Below are 11309 nucleotides of genomic sequence, written 5' to 3'. Positions count from 1 at the left end.
CTGAGAGACTCAGCCTGGTCACAAAAGCTAGCTATGTGGCCTACTGGAAAGAGCACAGGAGTGGGAGTCAGTACAACTGGGTTTTAAACCCAGTTCTGTCACTTGCCTGCTGTGTGTGACCTTGGGCAACTCACCACTCTGCTTCAGTTTCCTCATCTGTAAAATGGGGTTTAAATACCTTTTCTCCCTTCCCTTCATACTGTGAACCACACAAGGGACAGGGGCTGTATAAAGTGGCCTCTGCCGGCTGGTCACTGAGCCCCATGGACTTGAAATCGCGATAGCCCAGCAAGGAAATCGGGGCCTGCCCCTCAATCAATCAATCAATCACATTTATTGAGTGATTACTGTGCGCAGGGCACTGTACTAAGCGCTTGGGCCACACCACCCTGACCATGGCCGATCTCTTCTGATCTCGGAAGCTAAACAGGGTTGGTCCTGGTTAGTACTTGGAGGGGAGACCGCCTGGGAATACCCGGTGCTATAGGTGTTGAAGCAGCCTGTCATAGTTTATAGAGCACAGGACTGGGAGTCAGGAGGTCATGGATTCTAATCCTACATCCACCACTTGTCTGCTGTGTGACCTTAGGATTGTGTCTCTTTGTTGCTGAACTGTACTTTCTAAGCGCTTAGTACAGTGCTCTGCACACAGTTCAAGTGTTCAATAAATACGACTGAATGAATGAATGATTTAATTGCACTGTGTCTACCCCAGGGCTTGGTCCAGTACTTGGCACATAATATCAATCAATGCTATTTACTAGTGCTTACTACCGCGTAAAGAGCATTGTACTAAGAGCTGGGGAAACTACTATATTACAGAGTTGGTAGACATGTTCCCTACCCACAAGGAACTTTACAGTCTAGAGGGGAAATAACGACATAATATGATTATTAAGAATCAGATGTAATGATGTACAGCCCCTCTTCTGTCCCCGAGCCATCATCCTTTTTAGGCAACTGTAACGTTTGGTGCTGAAATTTCCCTGATACATCTGAAATCAGAAAGGTAGGCAGAGTGACATTCAGCCCATATCTCCTCCATGCTGTTATGGCTCTTTCAGGTTAGTAAACTACCTTAGCTGTTGGGCCAAATGAACTCTAGGGCAATGAAGCCACCGCTCCAGACCCTGCATCTGGAAGGCCCGTGGGCCAGGAAAATCCCCAGGGCTGCATTGGGCTCCCCTTCCCCTCCACGTGGCCCCAACTCACTCCCCTGGCCCTGCCCACCTCTCCCCACCCCACAGCACTTGTATATATACGTACATATCTATAATTCCATTTACTTAATATTGATGCCTGTTTACTTGTTTCGACGTCTGCCTCCCCGTTTTGATGTCTGCCTCCCCCCTTCTGGACTGTAAGCCCAGTGTGGGCAGGGATTGTCTCTCTTTACTGCTGAATTGTACTTTCCAAGCACTTAGTACAATGCTCTGCACACAGTAAGCACTCAATAAATATGACAATGAATGAATGAATGGGGCCAAGAAGTTCACGGAAGTTTGTTTTCTTTCACTATGCCACTCTAACTGACTCCAAGCCAAGGAGCTTCTTTGAGCCGGGCAGGAGAGCAGACATGTAAATAAAAGAACTTCCGTGGCTCACAGCTTCCCACCCTCGAATTCCAGTTTTCAAATCCCTCTCTAGTCCAGCCCTGCTCCAGTCCATTGGCATATTCATCTGGCCCTGCTCCCAGCTACCCCACCCTCAGATGTCCCCAGATCCTGTTGTCTTATTTTCTTCTGTTTCAACTGCTGCTTTAGCTGAAACCCACCTTTGCTGCAGGTACAATAGACTCCTGTGCCAAATAATGAACATTCATAACACTCTGCAGTGGGAATTGAACCAAAAAATGGTTACCAGACCAATCTGTTGGGGGCTGCTGCTGTCATTGCTTCCAGGTACAGACTGCTTTTGTTCCAGAAACACCACAACATCCCTGCCAGCTGAGAGAGGGAGAGAACAGGCAAACGGGGGGAAATAGCAAGGAATCTGGGACACCTACACTGGTCTCCCGTGTGGCAACTTAAACCTGGAATCAGTAGCAGTCATGACATGAACCATAAGTGATCGGGAAATATTTCAGTCAATGTCCAGCCACAAAATCTGAGAATCGTGAGGCCCGGGAGTCAGGAGAACAGGGTTTTAAATCCCTGCTCTGCTGCTTATTTGCTGTATGACCTTGGACAAGTCACTTCTCTGTGCCTTAGTTTCTTCACCCACAACATGAGGATTAAATGCTTATTCTCCCTCCCCCTTCCACTGCCAGGCCAAATGTGGGACAAGGACTTTGTTCAACCTAATTAGCTTGTATCTATCCTAGCGTTTAGTACAGTGCGTGACACAGAGTAAGCGCTTAACAGATATCACAATTATTAGCCAAGGTATATGGTGAATTACCCAGGGAGGATAGTTGCTCCCTGCTCTGTAGTTGCTAATTAGTCATTCTACTCAGCAGGTTCCCATTTTTCAGAGAAGAAAACTATGGCTTAGGCATAAAATAAGTGAGGGAGGGTTGGAAGTAGAACTCCTGATAGCAGATTCAGCCTGGCTACTTTTTTTCCAGTAACTGCCTTTCTGTTCAAATATCCTGGCTCAAATGATAAATTTAGAGCTCTTTTATGGAACTCCAGGGGCAATGCTGTATTTGTTGACCACCTACCTCCTCTGCATGTTATGAGGACAAACTTAGATTCATATTATTTACTAAGCACCCCACAAAGCACTATTTTGGGCTCTAGACATGCACAAAGGACAAACATGGACTCTCTCAACCAGGATCATATAGTCTAAATGAAGCACTCCTCATCTTCCCACACAAACTCTGTCCTCCCCCTGACTTTTCTATCACTTTAGACAACACCACCGTCCTTGCTGCTTCACAATCCTGTAACTTTGACATTGTTCTTAACTCACCTCTCTCATTTGACCCACACATTCAATCTGCCATCAAATCCTCTTGGTTCTACCTTCATAACACCTCTAGAATGCACCCTTGACTTTCCATCCAAACTACTACCATACTCATCTAATGATTTATTTCCCGGCTTGACTACTGCATCAGGCTCCTAACTGACCTCCTTGTCTCCTCCTGTCTCTTCTCTCTCCAGTCCATACTTCACTTTGCTGCCCAATAGATTTTTTTTTCTTAGAAAAGCATTCAATCCATATCTCTCCATTACTGAAAAACCTCCAATGGTTGACCATACCTCTCCACATCAGACAGAAACTCCTTACCGTAGGCTTTAAGGCACTTAATTAGTTCTCTTCCCTTCTACCTGGCAAGCTGAGTAGTCTAGAAGAAAAAGCACCTGGCTCTGCCACTTGCCTGCTATGTGACCTTGGGCATGTCACTTAACTTCTCTGTGATTCCTTTTCCTTATTTCTAAAATGAGGATTCAATACCTGTTCTCTGTCCAATTAGACTGTGACTCCCATGGGGGACAGGGAGTGTGTCCAGCCAGATTATCTTGTACCTAACCCAGTGCTAAGTACAGTGCTTGGCACATATTAAGCAATTAAAAGTTACAGTCACAGACAAATACCATCTCGTCTTACTTTGCTGATCTACTGCAACCGAATCCACACACTTCACTCCTGTAATGCCCACCTACTCTCTGTACCTGTACTCTTCCTCAGACCTGACATACCCTCTTCTTCCATAAACAACAGACCACCAATCTCCCCACTTTCAAACTCCTCTAAAATCACATCTGCTCCAAGGAGTCTTCCCTAAGCCCTCATTTCCCTTACCCACCCTCCCCTCTGCACACCATATACTTGGTTCCATTCAGCTTAATCAATTGTCTTTATTGAGTGCTTACTATGTGCATAGCACACTACTAAGCTCTTGAGCATTTTAATAGTCACTCTTACCTCACATATCTGTTCACATATCTGTTCCTACCTTTATACTCTATTTTCCCTATCTGTCTGTCTGTCTACCCCTCTACACTGTAAGCTCCTTGACAGCAGGGATCATGTGTACCAACTCTAATGTACTGCACCTTCCCCGAGTGCTTAGTACAGTGCTTTGCACCTAGTAAACACTCAGTACGTAGCACTGTTGAATGAAGCATTGGCAAGATCCTTACCTTGCCATTCCATCTTGAGGGGCATATGGAAAATAAAGGAATTTCTGTTAGCCACTTCTGGACCCTAGAGATGGAGCAGGTCTCCAAGGCACCGGGGTTAACCTAATCCTGGGGTTTGATGGGCTTGGCTCCTAATCAGTGGACCTCCACTTCCTTTTTTATCAGTTTGGCCTGGATTCAGACCAATCTGTGTAAACCACAAGGCAGATGGAGCACGGATGCACATATATAATAATGAGTTCTGCACATGTAGTGGACTCTGTATACCACTGAGCTATTTGCTACAAGCCTTTGTAACATGGAGGGTCACTGAGCGCATTAACTCCCCATAAAATAATTGTGGTAATTGGTAGGCACTTTCTATCAATCAATCGTATTTATTTAGCGCTTACTATGTGCAGAGCACTGTACTAAGCGCTTGGGAAGTACAAATTGGCAACATATAGAGACAGTCCCTACCCAACAGTGGGCTCACCAAACATTACACTAAATACTGAGGTCGATACAATATAAGATTGTTCTCTCTCTCTCTCTCTCTTTCTCTCTCTCTCTGTATATATATATATATATATATATATATATATATATACACACACACACACACACACATACACACTTACCCATAAATAAAAAACCTTAATCCTAACCCTATCTCTCTCTCTCTCTCTCTCTCTCTCTATACACAATTCCTGCCCCACATGGTGTTCACAATCTAAGAGGGAGAACAGTTATTTTATCTCTATTTTACAAATGACGAAACAGACACAGAGAGGTTAAGTGACTTGCCCATGGTCACACAGCAGGCCAGCTCTGACTCCTAGTCTCTGTCTTCTATGCCATGCTGCCTCTGTGAACGGCCATGCCCCTGAGAGGTACAGGCTGGGCTCTAGGATGTGGAAGTAGCAGTGCAGGTGTTCTGGTGTCAGATGGAATCCCCAGATTGGGAGAGAAGTGAATACCTTTAGCACCCAGGCCAAAGGCCAGTGTTTCAGGCACAAAAGCCTGGCACGTTACCCTCTGTAGTACAGGCTGGAAGTTGCAAATGCCTGATTAACCTCATAAGGGATCATTAAGTAGTTTCCTTCCTGGATATTTCCACGCAGTCATCCTTCACGATTCAAGATCAACCATCTAGATCATAAAGCTGTCCTGCTTCAAGGACTGGTGTGAGGGATCCATTTATGACAATTAATGAATGCCTACTGTGTGCAGAGCACTGTACTAAGCACTTGGGAATAAAAAGTGCACATCTCAGCAATGACTTAGTTCTGTAAAAGTAATGAACAGATAAAGACAACAACAAATAATAACAACAAGGCACGTGGCCAGGAACTAAGAACAAAGGTTTGGTCCAAAAATCTGCTGACCAAGTTATCAATTACAGAGACTATTCCAAAAATTAAGTCACTCATCGCCCATTTAGACACTTGAGACCACGGATGTAGGGTGTGATCTTCCATGATCTTGGGTCCCTAGAGACTGGGAATGGAGCAGAGGGCCCCAAAGAACATGCCAGGATATAAAAGCTCCTCGCCACCCTCCTGCTGTGGCAGAGAGCACAGCTCTCAGCACTTCAGAAAGACAGCTGCAGCTGATTACAAATAAGAGAATAGGGTGGCCAGAAACCCAGGGAGTGGGGAAAAATACGTCCATGCTCCACATCTTCAAATACTCTGGTTGGAGTTTCTTCACAGGCTACTTATATTTTTATCCAAATACATTCATTCTCCCTTTCCAAAAACACTCCTCTAAATCACCAAAAATTTCCCACATTTGTACCATATGTAGTTAAACTGTCAGTGAAAATGATCTTTTCCCTTTCCTCTTCCCTCTCTCCAGTTGGTGAAATGCCCTTCCTATTTCATTCATTCATTCATTCGTATTTATTGAGCGCTTACTGTGTGCAGAGCACTGTACTAGGCGCTTGGGAATTACTAGTCGGGAACATTTGGAGATGGTCCCTACCCAACAATGGTCTCACAGTCTAGAAGGGGGAGACAGACAACAAAACAAAACATGTAGACAGGTGTCAAAACTGTCAGAACAAATAGTGATCAAGGTTGCACCAGACAAAAATATTAGCAGGTAGTGGCATTTTCTTGTAAAATTCTAAATTTTAGAAAATCGGTTTCTCCTTCAACACAAGGGTGCTACCAAAATCAGTTTGTTCCAAGCAGAAATCAGTCTGGCAGTCTTTTTTCTTACTTTCTCAACAATAGTCTCCTTTTGGTCTCAGCTTTGTTATTAGGAGACAAATTACTTTATCAGTTACCAGCTTTAACAGTCTCCATTTCAATCCCCAACCCCAGCTATTGTGGTAAACAGTTAGCTAAAGTTTGTTCTTACATTAACCATTCAAGGTTAATACCAGCTAACACTGAAAATATTTACAAGAATGAGTGATACATGGAGCGGAACAGAAAACAATTTAGCTAAGTTTGTATTAACAATTTCTGTCAATTTATCTTTGTCAAGGGGACTGTATTTTATTCATTCATTCAATTGTATTTATTGAGTGCTTACTGTGTGCAACTGTAGAGACAAGCACTGTAGAGACAACTCAAAAGTTTCTGTCCAATCTTGAACTTATCAAATCAAAATCCTCCAGCCTTTCTGCACCAAAGGGAAATACAACTTTGAATCAGTTATCAATGGACGTTTTTGTTGTTTGGAATAGGGCTATAACTTGTGTGCCTAGTAAAATGTGCTATTCAAAAGCAGTGGCAGTGACAAAGCTACATTTGATAACATTCCTTGTTTATCACAGAACATGTTTAGCACCGTTTCTAAATGCTTGGCTGCTAAGTCTCAAGTTACATTTTGTAAAAAAGTCATTAAAATCCTAATAGCTATTGCATGACTATCAAGCACAGGTGCCATGCTGCTGATGAAAAATAAAGACATGGAAGCCCATATTTGGTATTTTAACAAACTTCCCTATTATCAAATCAGGTAGTACAGTGCCTGGCACAGAGTAAGCACTTAAATGCCATTAAAAAAAACCCCAAATACAAAAAACCAAGACAATCAGATTGCATGTGGATATGACATTTTGAGTCACATGAAGATACTTAACGTAGCTTTTACACAACTCTGTGCGTCAAGATTTCTCAGAGATTAGAAAAATTGAATGATTAGATCTTAATGTAGTCCCAACAATGAAGTAGCATGGCCTGGTGGAAAAAGCCTAGGCCTAGTTTTTATAAAATGCCAATCATTACTATTTTGCTGTTTCTTTAAGTGCAATCCTAAAAAGGAGTTCAAGCCCCAACACTGTGTTTCTGGGCTACTGGGAAGGTTCATGGTAAGAGGCATCACAGAACCATCCAGAGAGAGATAACTGCTGACCTGAGCAAGAGTGAATCATATTGCCATTGTGACTGCTGTCTGACTTTTCAAATCACATGGCTGAGTTGCAGAGTTAGTCTTGCCAGGACTACGTCCCTCTGCTATGGCTCACAGTGGCCACTGAATCGAACAAAAGAGGCCTGGATGTTCTAAGAGGAGTCCAACCCTAGAAATGGCTATATTAGCTACATCAAAACCAGGCCTGTCTGGTTTTGGCTACCTCCCCATGGGGCTGCCATTTCCCTTTCATTAGGAAAAATTTACTGGAAATTCTTAAAACTAGAGTCTTGAGTCAGGATAGGAGAAGTGGTATCACTGTGCATATGTATCCAGTAATCTCTAAGTACTCTGAGACCCAATCCAATAACATGTAACTAACTTATGTGCAGCACTGGAATTTGTAGTAGATAACTTTTCTAAAGTCACTCAGGCCTATATCCTAGGTGTTGGTGAGAGAAGCAGCTTTCCTAGGTTATTAAAATGCTTCTGTTTATGTCCTGAGAAGAGTTTACCCAAGATTGCTCTTGCATGTGTGACCATCTGATCCAATCACTCAGGTTGTGCAAAGATGATAAAGCTTTTAGAGTAAAAGGGGTCTGAAACCTGACATTATCACCTGACCTGGCACTGGTCTTCGGAGCAGGGGCTCATTAATGGGAATCCATAAAAAGCCTGAGCTATCACTGACTACATTGCAGTAGGTCGTAGCGTGCCATGTTCTGTAAGAACGCCAGACAGTGAACATTCCTGGTGGTATCTGCGGGAAATCATTTCAGAATTGCTTCTGTCCAGGATGAGATGTGCCAGCCAGCTAGAAAACCAAAACTTTTAGTCCTATCAGGGAAGACAAAGAAGCCAAAAACTTCCATTTTAAAACCTATGTCAAATCCCAAGCACAGTAATAGATGGAAACCACCTCAAGGAATCTAGTCCAAAAAGGCAAAAGGCCTTACTTGGCAGTACACTTTTAGTCACATCTTTATTAGCCTTGCGATATGAGATGACAGAGCCCCTATTCCTCACATTTGCAAACTACTGTATTTCCCTTCTTCGAAGCTCTCCCAAAAACTCACCTCTTCCAGGAAGGCTTCTCAGACTAACCTTTGCAAGACACACCACACCATTCACTTCAATTACCTTCAGCAGCCATGTTGCTGTACTAATTGCCTGCATCCATCATTTCTGTCATTTTTCTCCATAAATGTTCCTGCCATTTATCTAAACTCATCCATTATATTTCAAATTCTTCGAGGTAGAGATTGTGCCTTGTAATACTCCTGGCTGCTAGAACAGGACATTGCACATGATGGATTTTCAGCAAATACTACTGACTTGTCAACTATTGTTTCCAAACTTATATTTGCTTCTTGTGTGGGCCTTTTAGGACTGAGCTTTATGTCAAACCAAAAAGTGAGATAAAACCTGAACCTCCAACGCTCTGAAACCCCCATGTCATCAAAACTTCACTGAGACTCCAGGGGCCCAGGTGGCTCCACATGGCCTCTACATCAGGCCTCCCTCCTCTCACTGACCACCACAGAAGCGAAGCCTACCTTCCCAACCTTTTCTGTGTTGGGAAAGTTGTAGTAATTTGTGACTATGGACTATTCTCTTGGAACTAGTGGTCAAAGTATTATTATTATTACTACTACTACTACTAATAATAATAGCAATAGTATTTGTTAAGCTCTTACTCTGTGCCAAGCATTGTTCTAAATGCTGGTGTAGATACGCAGTCATCATGTTTGGACACATTCCCTATCCTGCATGGGATGACTCCCAGTTCAGATAGGAGGGAGTAAGGTTTAATCCCATTTTACAGATGAGGAAACTGAGGTGCTGAGAAATGAAATGACTTGCCTAAGGTCATGCAGCAAGCAAGTGGCAGAGCTGGGATTAGAACACAGGTCTTCTGACTCCCAGAGCTGTGCTCTATCTACTAAGCCACGCTGTTTCTAACCAGAAAGCCCAGGCCCTAGGGTGGCCACTGACAAGAAGACATGACCTCATAAGACATCACACATGACATTATGCTGGTCAGAAAGCAGAATGTCATGTCATTCAAGGTACCAATTTCTGGAGGAACGCAGAGTTTTCGAATTGTAGTGCATTTCTCCAGGCTGGGACTCCTGAACTCCTCTCCACCTTGCTTGGCATTCTCCTGCCAGGTTGGTGTGAAGCACGATGCAACATCTGAGCTGTGGAGCTAGGAGTCACTGGGCAGGAGGTTTGGTGCAGGAAATTTGAAAAAATGGACCAAAAAGTTTGGGGGATTCTCTACAAGATAGGGGCAGGCCAGATGAAAACTAGACACACTTGTGTAACACCAGATCTCTGGCCAGCCGATCAGACACTGACAAGTCTGAACTCTGCATTTTGTCTTCCAACCACGCACAGTGACCGCTTGCTCAAAAATCAGAAAAGATTTAGTGATGCCGTGCCACTGGTGTGCCTTAAACTCATAAATCACCGTAAGTGCATTGCAGGATAATCTAAACAAAAATATCTGGAGATTAATGTTTTATGCTGCAGTTTACGTTATTATAATTGGAAAAAAATCTCTGCCCCTGTGCTTCAAACCTAAACTACTTCAAACTAGTAAACTGGACCAGCATTTACTGTTTTACTGTACAATCCTGCATACCAGACTGTATTGGCCAATTTCCACCACTTTCAGGAGGAGTAACTTACTCACAGACTGGATCTTCCAAGAACGCCCAGTTCTGGCGATTTGGATAGTGGATACCACAGTGTCAAAAAAATGGCTTGTAGGTTTGTGCATGCTTTGGACAGCATCAGACACAGTGACTGCTCCAGCTTGAGTATTTCCTTGATGCCGTTTTGCAAGAATCAAACATTTGCTCTTTAGAACTTGGCACAGAGCTTAGTAATTGTATTAAATTCAGTCTCTATTTTCATTGTTTTATACTACTTGTTTCCAACATTTTCTTCCCCATCTTAGATCATAAGCATGACAATCATGTCGTCTAATTCTATTATACTCTTCCACAGTAATGGACACAACCGGCACCCAATAAATACCATGGATTGATTAATTGATTTCTCACCTATTCCAAGGTGAGTACTACTCCTCAACTACCTGAGGAGATACATCACCCGATGAATGAAATTCAAATACTAAACCAGAACAAGTAAAATCTAGTGAAATTTTCAACCTGGAAAACAGAGTAAAAGCTTCACAATGTAGGCCGGTTTATTAGGTAGAGGAATTGCGTTTGTTCTTCTTCATTCATTTCATTCATTCAAGTATTCGAAGCCTAAACTGGCTCTAGGAAGCACAGCACTGTGGGAAGCAACCTAACAAGAGATGCAAGATAGGCCTGGGATTGAGAAGAACCTGAGTTCTAATCCCCAGCTCTGTCACTTGTCTGCTGTGTGATCTTGGCTAAGTCACTTCACTTCTCTGGGCCTCAGTTACCTCATCTGTAAAATGGGGATTAAGACTGTGAGCCCCATGCAGGACAGGGATTGTGCCTGACCTGACAATTTTGTATTAGTACAGTGCTTAGTATAGTGCCTGGCATGCAATAAGCACTTAAAAAATACCATATATAAAGGACATCAACACTGTCCAATTACATAATAAACTTGATTTGAAGAAGTCTTGCTATTTGCATGCTTGTAAGTTTATCATCATCATCAACAACAATAGTATTTATTGATTGCTTACTGTGTGAAGAGCACTGTACTAAGCATTAGGGAGAGTACAGTACAATAGAGTTGGTAGGTAGCCATGTTTCCTGCCCACAACAAGCTTGCAGTCTAGGGCTTAATGGATTACTCCATTAGACTTTTTCTGGGCACTCAGAAAATAGAAACCCCAAAGTAACTGATACAATCTTATTG

The 11309-nt window shown here is 42.9% G+C and overlaps 1 pseudogene; it reads left to right on the top strand.

Annotated features, from left to right (window-relative positions):
* Positions 1 to 371: 371 nt before the first annotated feature.
* LOC119931938 lies at positions 372 to 491 on the top strand (annotated as a pseudogene).
* The last annotated feature ends 10818 nt before the right edge of the window (positions 492 to 11309 follow it).

Source organism: Tachyglossus aculeatus, chromosome 8 (assembly GCF_015852505.1).
Source record: "Tachyglossus aculeatus isolate mTacAcu1 chromosome 8, mTacAcu1.pri, whole genome shotgun sequence".
Classification (NCBI taxonomy): domain Eukaryota; kingdom Metazoa; phylum Chordata; class Mammalia; order Monotremata; family Tachyglossidae; genus Tachyglossus; species Tachyglossus aculeatus.
This window is presented reverse-complemented; position numbering and strand designations above follow the sequence as displayed.